This window comes from Hyperolius riggenbachi, chromosome 3 (assembly GCF_040937935.1).
Source record: "Hyperolius riggenbachi isolate aHypRig1 chromosome 3, aHypRig1.pri, whole genome shotgun sequence".
Taxonomy (NCBI): Eukaryota; Metazoa; Chordata; class Amphibia; order Anura; family Hyperoliidae; genus Hyperolius; species Hyperolius riggenbachi.
Window position 1 is genome coordinate 364173295 of NC_090648.1, and position 15675 is coordinate 364188969.

Below are 15675 nucleotides of genomic sequence, written 5' to 3' on the forward strand. Positions count from 1 at the left end.
GGCCGGCAGCCGGCTTCTCATTTCACGGTAGCTGAACACATTTCTGCAATGTGTTCAGCTACCGTGAAATGAGAAGCCGGCTGCCGGCCGTGTGAACTGGCCATTAGATACATTAATCAAAACCAATATTAGCAATATTATTGGGTTCTTTTAATGTCACACTCATTTCAGTAGCACGCAGCATCTCCAAAAATTCAATTGACTTCAGTGCTTTTGCAATCAACAGTAATTGGTGGTAACCGTGGTAAACACACTGAGATGAACACTACCATTTATCTCAATGAAGAATGTGGTGAATCCCAGCGGTAAATGCCGTGCACAGATGTCGGCAGTGGCCCGTGTGAATTGACCCTTACCATTGTAGTTCACAAAAGAAAAAGAAAAACACTTTTTAGGTCTTGAGACACCAGGGTGACCCTCTCAACCTTCCGTTGTACCCCCAAAACTGGCCATAAAATATCAAAGTAGCAATCATTCGTGGTCTGTACTCAGCTTTACTTGCAAACTCAATAAATTGTGGCTTTTTCTGGCCACAAAAGACTTGTGGCCTTATCTCCAAACTTACCCAGGTTTTCAGTGGACCCGTTTGGTCTATTGGTACTGATTAGGAGTTCCACAGCAATATTTAAATGTCAGGGTGGATGTAAATGTTGAAGGCTTGCGTGAATAAAATCCACTTGTCTGCAGCATGTAATTTGTTATGTTATAAATATATTTGTTTGCAATCACATTTTATATGCAATTCAGGAGTCCTAGGAAATTTCCCATATACATTATTGACATTTCTCTGGTCATTGCTCCCTTGGTGTGTACTCTTTGCATTTCGGCCCCTAAATAACAGAAGCTGCAGCAAAGGTTTATTTGAATATAGCACCTGGGTAACCACATATATAAAAAAAACCGACAATGTCAGGGTAGGTTTTCTCATAAACCATAAATGCGGAAGAGGCGCTCAATTGGCTCAATAAACGTGTGTTCATCAAATTTCAGCAGTTACACGTGTCGGGGTTACCTCCTTCTTCAGGTGTACACAGGGCCGGCGCTACCATAGAGGCAAAGGAGGCAATTGCCCCAGGGCCTGTAGGGGCCCCCAGTGGCTACAAGAGGAAAACATTTTTTCAAAAAGACCTTATAGTTTTTCAGAAAATCAATTTTAAAGTTTCAAAGGAAAAAAAAATACACATTTAAAAACCCACCAACTTTAACAGTTAAAGTGGACCCAAACTAAAAATACAAGATTTCAGAAATAAAATCTATTTTCTAAATTATAATAATAAATAGCAGCCTTTATTCAGCTGCATGATGACAAATATAAAATATTTTACATTTAATGGAGGAACCCCTCCCTTCCTTTCATTTTGCCAGAACAGAAATCGGCAAACTGGTGAGTAGCAGGTGTCTGGCAAAGTAGGAATTGCTAATGGCAGCCACCTGTATAACCCTAGCTATGAAAAGAGAAGGGTGAAAAGCATGCGCTGAAATGCTCATAGGCTTGAAGGAGTGTTTATTTATCTTTGTATGTGTCAGAGTGGTGCAACTAAATATTTTGAATTAAAAAAATGTTTGGTTTGGGTCAGCTTTAATAGCAAATCCACCTTAAAAGCTAGAAACCCTAAATTTGCAGGATATACTGTATTAAGGAGATCATTAGGAATAGGAGGAAAAACATTTTTCTCAAAAAGACCTTGTAGTTTTTGAGAAAATCGATTTTAAAATTTCAAAGGAAAAAATTTAAATGCTGTAAATGTCACTTTTAGTAGCAAACCTAATGGTAGTGTAATTTTACATGTATTAAAAGAAAGAGCAATGAATTTCCACATATGGACCTCCTGGAAACCCCTCCGCAGCCGCAGCGCTTTGGCCAGGGATCGCAATACAGCTGCAATATGGCTGTATGAAGATCCCTGGCATTTTTTTCCTATTTTCCCAATTTATTTATTTTTCTGTTTAGAGTGTGGGAAATTTAAAAAAAAAATTGTGTGGGGTCCCCCCTCCTGAAACTTTTTAACCCCTTGTCCCCTATGCAGGCTGGGATAGTCAGAATGTGGAGCTCCGACCGATTGGGGCTTCACACCCTGACTATAAAAGCTGCAAAAAAGGTCCCTTAAAGCCGATTTTTGTTCCGGGGTATCTGTAGGTGGACCCCCAGGTTTATTTTGCCCTGGGGCCCCATCGTTGCTAAAACCAGCCCTGGGTGTACCTCTATCAAACAACAGTGAATATATACAAGTGCAAAAGCACCACATCTAATCCTGGACAGCCTCTTCTTGGTCAGCTGACCATAGTGACATCATAGAAAGTACAATTTTTTACCCCTTAAGAGTAACAAACTAAATGAGTATTACACACAGTAATACAGTATCTACCCACAAATACCTGACAACAATAATCATACATTGCTGGCCACATATGTAAACACTGCTAAACATCAAATACATTGCAGTAATTATGCAAAGCAATATGATTGGACCAAGCCGGTCACCATCTTACCGCCCTCCAACTGACACCCCAACCACCGATGGTACATATTGCCCATCAAGGTCTGGAAGGAAAAGGAGAAGGAAAGAAATCCATGTTAAATGCATTTCAACATTACAGAAAACATTTGAGGCTAATCCCTTGGGGTAATGGTATCTACCGGTAATTTCCTAATCCATTTTGCCTTCTTCTGTAATAGAGTCCTATCTCTAGCTCCCCTTCTATTGGATAGTGGCACATGGTACAACACCAGCGTGAAGCTGTCACACCCTGTGGCCCATGCATAAAAAAGTCTAATGCTGGGGATACACGGTACGTTTCTGTACCGTGTATCGAGCAGCTGATCCGGCCAGCTGATAATATTCAGCTGGTCCGATCATGCTGCTCGACCCCCGCCCGCTCGATCCCTGCCGGCGGACAATGGCAGGGAATCAAGCAGCTGATAAGGAGCGCCGGCAGGGACAAGCGGTAATCGATCCGCGCGCACGTGCAAACTCCCGGTGCTACAGGCAGAAGTGAAGGTAATATTGCCATGCGTTGTGTGCGCCCTTCAGTATTATCGGTGTTTGATGCACCAACCTGTTTGTCTATTAACCACTTGAGGACCGTAGGCTTACGCCCACCTAGTGACCAGGCTATTTTTTACAATTTTGTGCTTTGCTCTGGTTCAATGGCTCACTGCAGAGCCATAAAACTGAGCACGCAAATTAATCTCCCCCCCCCCCCCCCCTTTTTTTCTGCCCACCAACAGAGATTACTATTGGTTGGCTCTGATCGCTGCTGCTTTTTTTTATTATTATTAATTTAATTATGATTATTTTTTAAATAATGTTATTTTTGTTTCCCTCCCCTCGCCAGCCAATGACAGCGATCGGCAGCCTATGAGAGCTGATCGCTCATGAGCCTCCCCAGGGGATAGCCGAGTGACACGGCTGTCCCCAGTACAGCGCTGCTGTCGATCACAGCGCTATACAATGTAAATAGACAGTGGGTTTGCCATCTAACAGTCTCCTAGCGGCGATCGTCGCTGGTAGACTGATGATGGAGCGGAGCACTTTCATTCAAGCGGTGGTGTTTGAGCTTCATCGCACATGATCCCCTGCAAAGTTTGGCCCCAGGACTCTGACGCCTTTCGCCGTTAGGCGGTCTTGGGACTGCCAGCTTCCCGATGCCCATCGGCGTTAGAGAAGCAGTTAAAGGTCACGAAAATCTTAAAATTTCAAATATATATGAAAACACATACAAAGAAGTTACTTGTTCCAGAGTTAAATGAGCCATAAATTACTTTTCTCCTATGTTGCTGTAACTTACAGTAAGTAGTTGAAATCTGACATTACCGACAGGCTTTGGGCTAGTCCATCTCTCCATAGGGGATTCTTTGCATAGCCTTTATTCTTTATAAAGACACGCCCTGAAAAAGATTTACACAAAGATCCTGGTCAGACTCCATGCTCACCATACACTTTTTTTGGGCAGTTAGATGGAGCAACTGCCATTCATTAAGTGCTTTTGAAAATAAAGAAATCCCTGAAAATCCCCCATGAGGAGATGGGCTAGTCCAAAACCTGTTGGTTCTGTCAGATTTCTAATATCTACTTTAACCTCCCTGGCGGTAAGCCTGTGCTGAGCACGGGCTATGCCGCCGGAAGGCACCGCTCAGGCCCCGCTGGGCCGATTTGCATAATTTTTTTTTTGCTACACGCAGCCAACACTTTGCTAGCTGCATGTGCAATGCGATCGCCGCCGCTACCCGCCGATCCGCCGCGCCGCGGCCGCCCCCCCTGACCCCGTGCGCTGCCTGGCCAATCAGTGCCAGGCAGCGCTGTGGGGTGGATCGGAGTCCCCTTTGACGTCACAACGTCGATGACGTCATCCCGTCCGTCGCCATGGCGACGGGGAAAGCCCTCCAGGAGAGCCCGTTCTTTGAACGGGATCTCCTGATCTCCGATCGCCGGAGGCTGTCATGTAGCGCCTATCATGTAGCGAGACCTTGTCTCGCTACATGAAAAAGAAATTAAAAGAAAAAAATGGATTTGCTGCCCCCTGGCGGATTTTTAGCAAACCGCCAGGAGGGTTAAGTGACAACAACATAGGAGAAAAGTAATGTATGGCTCATTTTACTCTGGAAGAAATGCACTTCTTATCTGTACATGTTTACATATATTTTAATTTTTAAGATTTTTGTGACAGTGGTCCTTTAAGATACTACCCCTTTTAAAAGGAGAACAGAGGTGGTTCTGTAAATAATGTACCAAAGGTCGCATCATAGGCCAATACGTCTTCAAGACCCCTTTCACTAAACCTGCCTGTCTACAGTAAGCTTGCACAAACATAACCTGGATCTTCACTTGATTATTCCTTTTACCTCCAATTCTAAGCAATGAATCAAGGAATACCAGACCCACCTCTTTCCCCACCTTCTTCAGCTCAGTGGCTTTGTATCCTTTCTCCATAAATTTGGATCTAACACGTTTGGCAGCAGTTTGGTACCCCTGCTCGGTAGACACAATACTCCTGGCCCTCAAGTGCTGACCCTTGGGAATACCCTTCAGAGTTATGAAAGGCTGTCTTGTCCTCAGTAGGTGGTTTCGATCTGTGCAAATCTGTCCTAACCTCTCAGCTGACACTGAGTTCCACGCTTCCAGAAACTGAATGACCACTATGGAACACTCCAGTGTGAACTTAATGGTAGGATTGGGGACATTTGCCTGATCCACCTGGGTGGTAAATGAGCATGTAGCGTCCTGTATCACATGGGATAAAACAGCATAAAGCACAGCACATCTCCTTTGTGTGGGGCACATGCTAGACTTTCAGCAGACATGGCCCAAAGATAGATTATCTAGCATGTGTGCAAGGAGTTAGACTCATGGTATGAGGACTGACAGGACTTACAGACTCATGGCATGAGGACTGACATTTATGTTGTCTACGAACTCTGTATTATGTACCATCGCTTCTGTTACATAGCTATATTTGTTTTACTTTGCCCAGCACCAGAGAAGATAAGAGTTATATAAATCAACACTAATAATATTCCCCAAGCACAGTCAGTACTGTTCCTGGCACAGCCAGTGCTACGTATTATCTGGCTGTAGCTTCCAACTTTTTTTCTCTAACGCTCAACCGTGCCAGCCAGTAACAGGTTACAACTCACTTAACGCCAACCTGAAGTGAAAACCAGGTTTAAAATTAAATTAAAAAAGGTGCTCCTATATGTGTCACTTACTGCTTTCTGTTCCAGAGTCCCTCCCATTCTCCATTCCAACATCTATTTTCTCCATAGCATCCCAGAAGTTCACCATGCCTGTGAACACAAACTGTGCATGACCATGAAAAGGAAGTTCTCATGTACGCCTCTTCTTTCATGCATAAGCATTTCCTTATATTGGGCATGCATAGTTCATGAACTTGTGCATGTCCAGATCTAATGTACCTGTTAAAGTTTACTGAGCATATGTGTTTCAGTATAAGCGTATGCTCTCTGTGTATGCGCTTGTGCATGGTCACTTCTGTAACCACTAGAAGATTCAACTGCCCAGGTAGTCGCATATTAAATCTGCTAGAGTAGCTTTTGTTGACTGTTTGGAAAGCTGTTCCATCTATGTTTTGCTGCTTGTTGAGCTGTAATTCCTTTTCCGGTTTCCTTTCAAAATAAAATCTGCTAGAAGGGGGGACAGAAGGCACCCTGAAGTCTACAGGCAGCAGTAGACACAGCACCCCTTCAGGCTCTGTGTGTGAGCTTTGTTTATCCCTCACAGACAGGTCTCTGCTCTCAGTTTTAGCTTATCTGAGGGGGGAGGGAGCTGCCCATGCTGAGAAACTGAGAATCCCTGAGTGCAGATAATTCACTATGTAATAAAGACCTGTAGTATACTGTAACACGAGATATATATATACACTGCCTAAAACTGGTGAGTAAAAGCCAGGATCGCGGCGGGTAGTGGCGGACACGGCAAAGAGGGATCCAGGAGATCACAGTGACCCGATTGGTATGTTTTTTATTGTACAAATCGAACAGTACAGATTCTCTTTAAGAGGGGGGTTAGGGTTGGGCACCACTGGGGTCACAATCTAAATGTCCCTACCATTGTCTAGGACCAGAGAAATCCGGCTCATTGATTTGCATGCTTCCACCTATTGTTTTATTACTTCTTCTGGCCCCCTGCTGAAGGTGGCTATACATGAAACAATCTCTTCATCAATTCAATTACAGTGATCAAAATCAGGACCTGTCACATTTGTGCACAGAAACAAACAATTTCTATTGAATATGCATAACTTTCCTCTTGCCCTGATTTAAAAAAAAAAAAAAACAGTAAAAAAAAACATTCAATGTTGATGAAGAAAAAATGACTAGTCACCTGACATCAACTCGGATTGTATTGTGTATGGCCACCTTTAGCAAAACCTCATCCTTTATAGCAAAAACATCCAGATTTAAAAATAAACAAAAAAAAAATCTTAAAACCGAGCTAAAGGACGCAGGTAAAAAATTTGCTGTACATCATTCCATTTTAAGGAAAATAATAAATAAACGAAAAACTTACTTAGATGCAGTGTGTCGTTTTAGTCAGTCGGGGGAATGCGGATATGGTGACATCATTACACTACACTCCGCTTCACAATTCAGAAAAAGGGCATTTCCAAGACCAGATCTGAGGTACTTTGCTGCAACAACACTACAAATAATAATTCAAGAAATAAAAGCTGACTAACACCTTGGAGAAATGTTTTCAATGTTATACTCGCATACTTATGCAGAACCACAGTAAAGTTTAGTGTGGTAAAATTCCTTGTAGGAGAGAGATAGAACAACCACATTTAACAGCTAAAATATTATTGGAACTCCAGAGTTGTGCTAAAAAATAAATAAATAAAAAAATAAAAATTTAAATCAGGTTCTCCCAACTGGCAATTACAAATGTACTTTGTGAAAAGTCAGTCTAGCACTGAAAGTCCCAGAATATTCATCTGTGTGTCCGGTGTGTAAACACACGATACAGGAAACGAAACTCTGTGACAAGTCCCAGACACACACTGGGATTGGAAACAATCATCTGCTTAGGAGCTTTTGGTTTCAATCAAAGATCAGTATAGACATGTAAATGTAGTCGTATTTATGTTGTGCAGAGGACTGTAACATTTCAGGTATACCTGGCTGTGCACATTCCCATACACAAAGCAGCTGGTCAAACCACCTGTGATTTTTTCCTTCACGTTTTCTTATTTTTTTTTACTTCTGCACAGAACAGATTTGAGATTTTATATTTTTAAAAAGTAGGAAACTGGCTTAATTAGCTAAACTTAAAGGGTACTTGGGTTGAGAGACATATGGAGGCTAACATTTATTTTAAACAATACACATTGACTGGCTGTCTTGCTGATCCTCTGCCTCAAATACTTTTAGCCATAGACACTGAACAAGCATGCAGATCAGATCGAGCACTGTAATTAAATCGCAGGAGATTTGGGCGCAGCCAGCTCCATCATAGACCGTAATAGGAATTACGGCTATAACGGCGCTCAGTGAGTAACTTCGGCGCGGACAGAAGACGGAGCTGAAGTTACTTTTAAAAACTTTAATTCACCCTCCAGCAATAGCAGGAAGCCTACTTACATAATTCCCCACTATCCACGTCGACCTAGAGGGGGAACTTGTGCAGCAGCAGGATAGGCCATATACTGTCTGTATCCTGCGCCCAAGTCTCCCGGCGGCCAATTCATATGCATGCAATCAGATGTTTGTGACTGAAATCTGACTGAATTAGCTGCAAGCTTGTTTCAGGTGTGTGTGATTCAGACACTACTGCAGCCACAGAGGCCAGCAAGATAGCCAGGTAACTGGTATTGTTTCAAAGGAAATAATTATGGCAGATATGTCTCTTATCTCGGGTTCCTTTTAAAGTGGAATTAAACTCCAAAGTTATACTTTTTTTCCAGTCATATCTTTCTGATACAATAACTCCCTAATAGCGTTCCCCGATGTGAAGCAGCGACAAAGTGATGGCGAAGTTATGCAAATGCTATTGTGAAAGCCCGTCATTCATTGGTGGGCAGAGTAGGCTCGATCAGCAGCCAAATTTGCGGTTTTCGGCAGAAATCGGACAGAGAATCAACTGAACTGCCACCACTAGCATTGTACCATACACACAGTCAACAGCGGCCTTTTATGCAGCACAATTATCAAACAACTTTTGTTGCGAAACAAGTGGAACAACCAAACAAAAAAAGTTGCTTGCTATTGTTCACACAACTGATAAGACATCAATCCAACAGTCTTATCTGTTTTCAATGTTACTCAGCTCCCATACAGAAAAACCTTAGGCCTGGATCCCACTGAAATCAGAAAACGCAAAACGCTACCGCTAGCGTTTTGTCTGAGCGGTTTGCAAACGGATTCATGCGCGTTTTCGGTCGCGTTTTGCAACATTGTATTTTTTTTTCTCAGCGGTTGCGTAGCGTTTTGCGTTTTTATCTTGATTGGTCCTGTGAATTATTTTTCATTTTGTTAGTGTGCTGAACCGCAAAACGCTAGCAAAACCGCTCAGTTTAGGTTTTGCTGAGCGTTTCCGCTAGCGGTTCAATACTTTACATTGAAGCGCTAACGCTCCCAAAATGCTGCACATCCTGCGTTTGCGTCTCTGGGAAACGCAAACGCTCCTGTGGAAGTTGCCCCATCCATTAACATTAGCCCAGCGTTTTGGCAAAGTGCTAGCGTATCGCAGCGCTGCCAAAAGCGCTCCTGTGGGTTCCAGCCCTTAAAGTGTACCAGACACAAAGCAATCTGCTTTAATTAATACTATATACTAGTAGGGACATGAGAACAGACACTTAGGCCCAGTGCACACCGGGCGGATCCGCCTGAAAATCCGCGTGGCTAATGTATCTCTACGGGCTGGTGCACACTGGCGGTTTGAGGTTTTTAGCAAGCCGCAAACGTGCCTCTTGCTGCACGTTTGCGGTTTGCTTAAAACCTCAAACCACCGGTGTGCACCAGCCCATAGAGATACATTAGCCACGCGGATGCTGATGCGGCCGGTGAACACCCGGCGGATCGCATCAAGATCCGCCCGGTGTGCACTGGGACTAAACTCACTCATCCGCACCCAAAACCGCTAGCGTTTTGTGGATCTGCTAGCGGTATTGGTGTGCACTAGGCCTTACCCTGCTGTCTGTTTTATTCTGATCTGCTCTGTGAGCTTGTAATCCCCCCTGTAGAAACCAATGACTAAGCTCTCAGTCGGCTTCTTTATCGGGAAGCTCTATAGTAGTAAAAGCACTCTACTCAAGCTAACCCCCCTCTCTGCTTGTGTTCTCCCTATCTGTGAGAGCAGTCTGCTCAAGCTCACCCCCCCTCTCTGCCTGTATTCTCCCTAACTGTGAGAGCAGTCTGTTCAAGCCCGCCCCCTCTCTGCCTGTGTTCTCCCTATCTGTTAGAGCAGTCTGTTCAAGCCCGCGCCCCTCTTTGCCTGTGTTCTCCCTATCTGTGCCCAGAACGGCATCACAGAGAGCAGTGCCTGTGATGGGAGAAGCAGCTCAGTAAACAGATTTATTTATCTACCCAGCTAATTAGTGTCCCTGCTTGAGTTACACACTTATCTTTCCCCATCTGAGCCAGGAACATACAGGGACACTGCTCTTCTGCTCTGATAACTGTACACAGATAAAATGCAGCAGCAGCTGTGCTTGTCTTTCGTTTTGCAGGAATAAGTAAAAGTAATTGTGCCTGTGTGTATATGTCTGCAGGTTTTCTTTTCTTATATATGTCCCTGCATACATTATTTGATGGAGAACTGTACACACAGTGACACTGACCCGGAAGCAAATCGCGGCCATCTTGGATTTTAGACAGAATAAAAATGAAAAATTAAGAATGAAAAGAGCACAGGAGAACAACAATTACAGGAATAGCCTATATTTGGCATACACTTTCGGGAGTATGTTTATTTTAAAGGTTCCTGTCCATCTCAGGTTTCCTTTAAACAATTCAACTTGGCAACTCTTTCCTGTATAAAGATGTGATTTTCTCAGCCACACAGATGTACAAACTAATTACTTATCCAGTGTCTTAAACCTAAAGGTGAATACACATGCATAGTTAATGTCGCGCTTATATACATGACATGCTGCTTAATGGACAAATGTATCCAAATAGCCAGTACTTCCAACAAATCTAATTATTGTCAAGTTTAGATCAAACATAAACCAACATTTCAAGACCATACAGGGCTTCGAGAGAGGCACAGCGAGTGCATCGAGTCGAACAGACCTTCAGCAAGTCAGGCTTCACACAGGGAATTGCTACTGACACCACAGCTTAACCTTCTGGGGACTGCATAATGTAAATCCTATGGCGCACTTGTGGCTGTCCAACTCTGATGCGGCGTAGGATTTACGCCGCCTGCTGCTTCCCCTCCCGCTGTGATTGTGCGCACCCGAGAGGGGCGATAAAGCTGTCACATGACATCTGACATCTCCCTTCAGTGATCAGGAGCCATCGCGATTGGCTCCCTGATCACTATTGTGCAGTGGTGGTAGGAGGGGAAGAAGAGGATGCACTCACCTTCCTGACATTACCCCAGCAATTGTCGCTCCCCTCCGCTCTGGCCGGCATCCCCGCTTGCTCTGCCTTAAGTGTCGGGTTCCAGCTTGATAACATCAAGCCGCGACCCGGAACTTAACGGCAGTGTGAGCGGGGATGCCGGCCAGAGTGGAGGGGGCTAGAGCTGCTCATCGCTGGAGCCTAGGAGGTAAATAACGGCTGCTGGCAATACGGGGGGCACCTGGCTACATGGGGGACACCATGGCTACCTATCCGAAATGGGGATCCGGCTGCCAAACCCCCCCCCCCAAACGCCCCCCCCCCCCCCCGCATGCACAATAGCCTGATCCTTAAGGGGGGTTAGGCAGCTGGTCCCCAGAGGGTTAAAGTCTTCGAGCCCTGACCATTGATAGAGACCCACCTGGGTGTTGTCCCTTAACATTAGACAAGAAGAACATAAAAAATACAGCCTAGTTCTAAATAGGATTGTGACTGTACATACGTATGTTTATCTCATCCTGTCACTTCAGGTACCCCTTAAGTTGGAAGCTAGTGAATTTCATTTGCAAAATGTGTGTAGAAAGTTCTACAAAATTACCAAGGAGCCAAAATAAAAAATGAACCATATTTGCATTATGGATCAGGGAAACGTAAGGTTGATCTACCATGCAGGTGTTATTTTATAAACTGAGCCAAAATTACAGAAAAAAATGCTATATACTCAACTGCATTTAGTCACAAACTGTTACTGCAACTACCTCAGAAACACCAGCACTGAGCCTCCCAGAATGCACTGCACCAAGATCATCTCACTTTGCCCACCTGAAAGGGTGGATTGACCAATCGATCGATTTGCGGCCGAATTTCGATCGAATTCAATCGATCTGACATGCTGGAAATTCTAGGTTGATCTGTTGTGATTGCCTTTCAATTTGCATTGGACCTAATGGAAATCTGCAATTTGCTTTGGATCTAAATCCATCAGATTTCCATGGACCTAATGGAAATCTGATTGCAAAGAATGCCATCAGATCGATTTTCAATAGATTTCTATACTGAAATGTATTGGAAATCTGTTCCTAGTAAAACATGTTCCTAAACACATCAGATAGATCAGAAATCTATCTGATGATCTATCTGCTGCTAATCTAACGAGTGTATGGCCACCTTTAGTCAACTGGCTGGCACAAGCTTCCACACTACAGTCACTAGGATTAGTGCTGAAACTTAAGGGGCCCATACACTGATCGATTTCAGCCATCGATCGATTCCATGGAATCAATTGATCGGAAATTGATTCTATCAAATCTATCGATCGATTTGCGGCCGATTTCATCTATCTGACAGGATGGAAAATCTAGGTCGATCTGCTGCTGGAAGCAGCTAGATGGCCCATAGAGTTGCATTAGCTCTAATGATTCAATAATGCATTTAGATCGATTTCCAATAGATTTCATTCTGAAATCTATTGGAAATCTGTTCCTGGTGTGTGGCGCACATCAGATAGATTCCTGTCAGGTTCGACTTGACAGGCATCTGACAGAAATCTGATGGTCGAATCTGCTGCAAATCTATAAGTGTATGGTCACCTTTATTCTAGCATACAAAAGATAAGAATCCAAATGAAACAAACTTCCTCCTTTGGATACACCATAGCCTTGATTAGCAGGATCCATCTTGGGTATATTCCAAGTGTGGCCATACACGTTAGATTAGCAGCAGAAAGATCATCAGATTTCTGATCTGATGCGTTTAGGAACATTTTTTTACTAGGAACAGATTTCCAATACATTTCAGTATGAAATCTATCGAAAATCGATCTGATGGCATTTTTTTGCCATTAGATTTCCATTAGGCCCAATGCAAAATGATAAGAAATCTCAACAGATCGACCTAGATTTTCCAGCATGTCAGATCGATTGAAATCGATCAAAATTGGACGCAAATCGATCGGTCAATCGATTTGCGATCGATTGGCTGCTAATCGGCCCAGTGTATGGGAATATTTACTTGATACTTTATTCCCTTCATACTGCGCATATTTCTTAAGAATAACAAACAAGGGACCCAGCCATTAATCATTTGATTTACATTAACAAATAGTATAGTATCAAGTATGAAAATATGTTACATATACCATTCTGATCAGTTGTTCAATCATCATCCAAGTTTGAGGGAAAACATCTCTGGACAAATAAAGAGAATACATATACAGGACACAAAATGATTTTATACACAGTTTCATGAGATTTATTATGACAAATACAAGATCTTGTGGAATCCTGATCATTCCATGATACAATGTCACTAAACTACATCGCCACTCTCACATCTGGGTCATGCTTTGTGCTTTCCACCTTGAACCTGAGCACAGTACAGAGTTTTAGCTGCCTATACTAAGCTTCAACCACATAGAGTTCCAGGAAATAGAAATAGTAAATGTCTCGATATTCTTTTAGTGTGGCTACAGAAAGCCCAGTCCTGGATTCTAAGGAGATGACTGGGTGAGAATCAGGTTGTACAGAGCAAGTGCTGCTGAGTACTTCTGCCTGTTGTAATGTGTCACTTAGCTATTGACAAAAGCCTAAACACACATGAAACCGTCATAAGGCTCTGTCTCCCAAATTCAACCATTTCCCTCATGTATGTCTCTGTGGATGCATCAATAGATGAGTATTTCATCATGAAACCTTCGCTCCGCTAGTCCTAATACAGTGTAGCAGATCTAGTTATGTTTGAAGGTGGATAGGAGCCTATCTTCTTTTTTGAATTCTTGTCTAGGGACTACATTGTGAGCTCCTCTGAGGGACAGTTAGTGACAAGACAATATACTCTGTACAGCTCTGCGTAGTATGTTGGCTCTATAAAAATACTAAAATGAATAAATAAATCTTTGCTGATCCAAGCTGGGTCATCGGTTCAACTAATTGACCTTTATTCAGAGAGATTTTTATGCTCCTTGTGAACTAATATTCTTTAAATAATGGCATTATTGGGCTCAGTGCTCAACAAAACCTGTGCTGGCTTAAAGGGAACCTAAACTGAGAAGGATATGGATTTTTTCCTTTTAAAATATTAATATTATTGATTTATAAAGCGCCAACATATTCCGTGGCACTTTAATACCAGTTGCCTGACTCTACTGCTGATCCTGTGTCTCTAATAATTTTAGCCATAGACCCTCAACAAGCATGCAGATCAATGTATCTACAAACATGGGATAGCCATATATGGTCAAGCTCTTAACAACAGCTCTGTATGTTCCTTGTAGGGAGTATCGGCTCAGTCTCTTTGAAAAAAAAAATGTGTTATTTTTTCCACTGATAAAGGGATTGCTGGTCCTTTTGACTCTGTGTTTGCCTTTCCCTATCAGAAAAAAATAATACTTAGTCTTATAATTTCATTACAGGTAATATATGTGCCCAAACAGCAGCTGGACTCTTCATTCCATTTCTCTACACTGCACAGCTTACATTTATTTTTATTAAAAGAGTGCTTCATAAGTGCTGCTGCAGTGAATAACAAAGCTATTGGAGTTGCAGATTACTACAGGTAGTCCCCGACTTACGAACGCCTGACTTACGAACGACCCGCTGATACGAACGGCATGGATTCTCTGTTTCCATGGTAAAAAGCAAAAAAAAATTTTTTAAGCAAATTGGACTTGTACTTTTTGAGAAAATTGATTTACAAAAATCGTTGTGACTTAAAGAGAACCAGAGATGAAGCAACCTCATGTATTTTACCTTATAAATCAGTGGGAACATGACAGTAAACACCTAATCTGCTCTTTGTTACATTGTTCTCTGTTTAATTTGCCTGTTATCACCTCTAAGATAAGAATCCCGACTAAGCAGTCGGTCTGGCTTTGCTACAGAATAATTATAGCTGAGACTGTGTTCTTTGCTGTCTTCAAGTCCAAGCCTGCCCCCTGCTGGCTTTGCTCAGGAATCATTATAGCTGAGTCATTATAGCAAAGCCAGAATCAATGCTCAGTCCGGGATTCTTATCTCAGCTAGATAACAGACACTTTTAGCAGTGAGGATGGAACAGAGAGCATGGTAAATGTTTTCTCTAATGTTCCCACTGATTTCTATGGTAAAATACACAAGGGTGCTTCGTCTCTGGTTCACTTTAAGAACAGATTCCAGTTAAGAACTAACCTACAGTCCCTATCTTGTTCGTTAACCAAGGACTACCTGTACACAGAGTGCTGGTAGAATCACACACCAACATGGTGTTCAGCTAGAAAGGCCCAAGAGCACTACTGATTAGATTGTGCTACACACTGTCAAGTTCCAGCATCCCATGCTGTGGCAGGAAGCAGCATTACCTAACCTTAATACTATTCTCATGGGTCATACAACACGGAAGCAGTAGATTTGGGCGCATGAGACAAGTGGACAAAAAGGGCGCCCCATTCACTTTCATTATAAATATCGTTTAATGGGCGCTGAACGGGGAAAATAAGGCGCCGGAGATTTTTAAGGATTTATAACGGCGCCCGGAGATTTTTAAGGATTTATAACTATGTTTGTGATGATTTAAGTTTACAAAATGAGCCCGTGACGAATAACGTTTATGAAGATAATAAATCACTATTTCTAAAACATTTCTAACACATTATTATCCACCCAAAAAAATAATTTACA

The 15675-nt window shown here is 42.7% G+C and overlaps 1 long non-coding RNA gene across 1 annotated transcript; it reads right to left on the bottom strand.

Annotated features, from left to right (window-relative positions):
• Nucleotides 1-13247: 13247 nt before the first annotated feature.
• Nucleotides 13248-15646, bottom strand: LOC137561568 (uncharacterized). Its single transcript, XR_011030051.1, has 2 exons — nucleotides 15157-15646; nucleotides 13248-14728 (listed from the first exon to the last, which is right to left on the bottom strand). It is a non-coding gene; the product is annotated as an uncharacterized lncRNA (long non-coding RNA).
• Nucleotides 15647-15675: the final 29 nt, after the last annotated feature.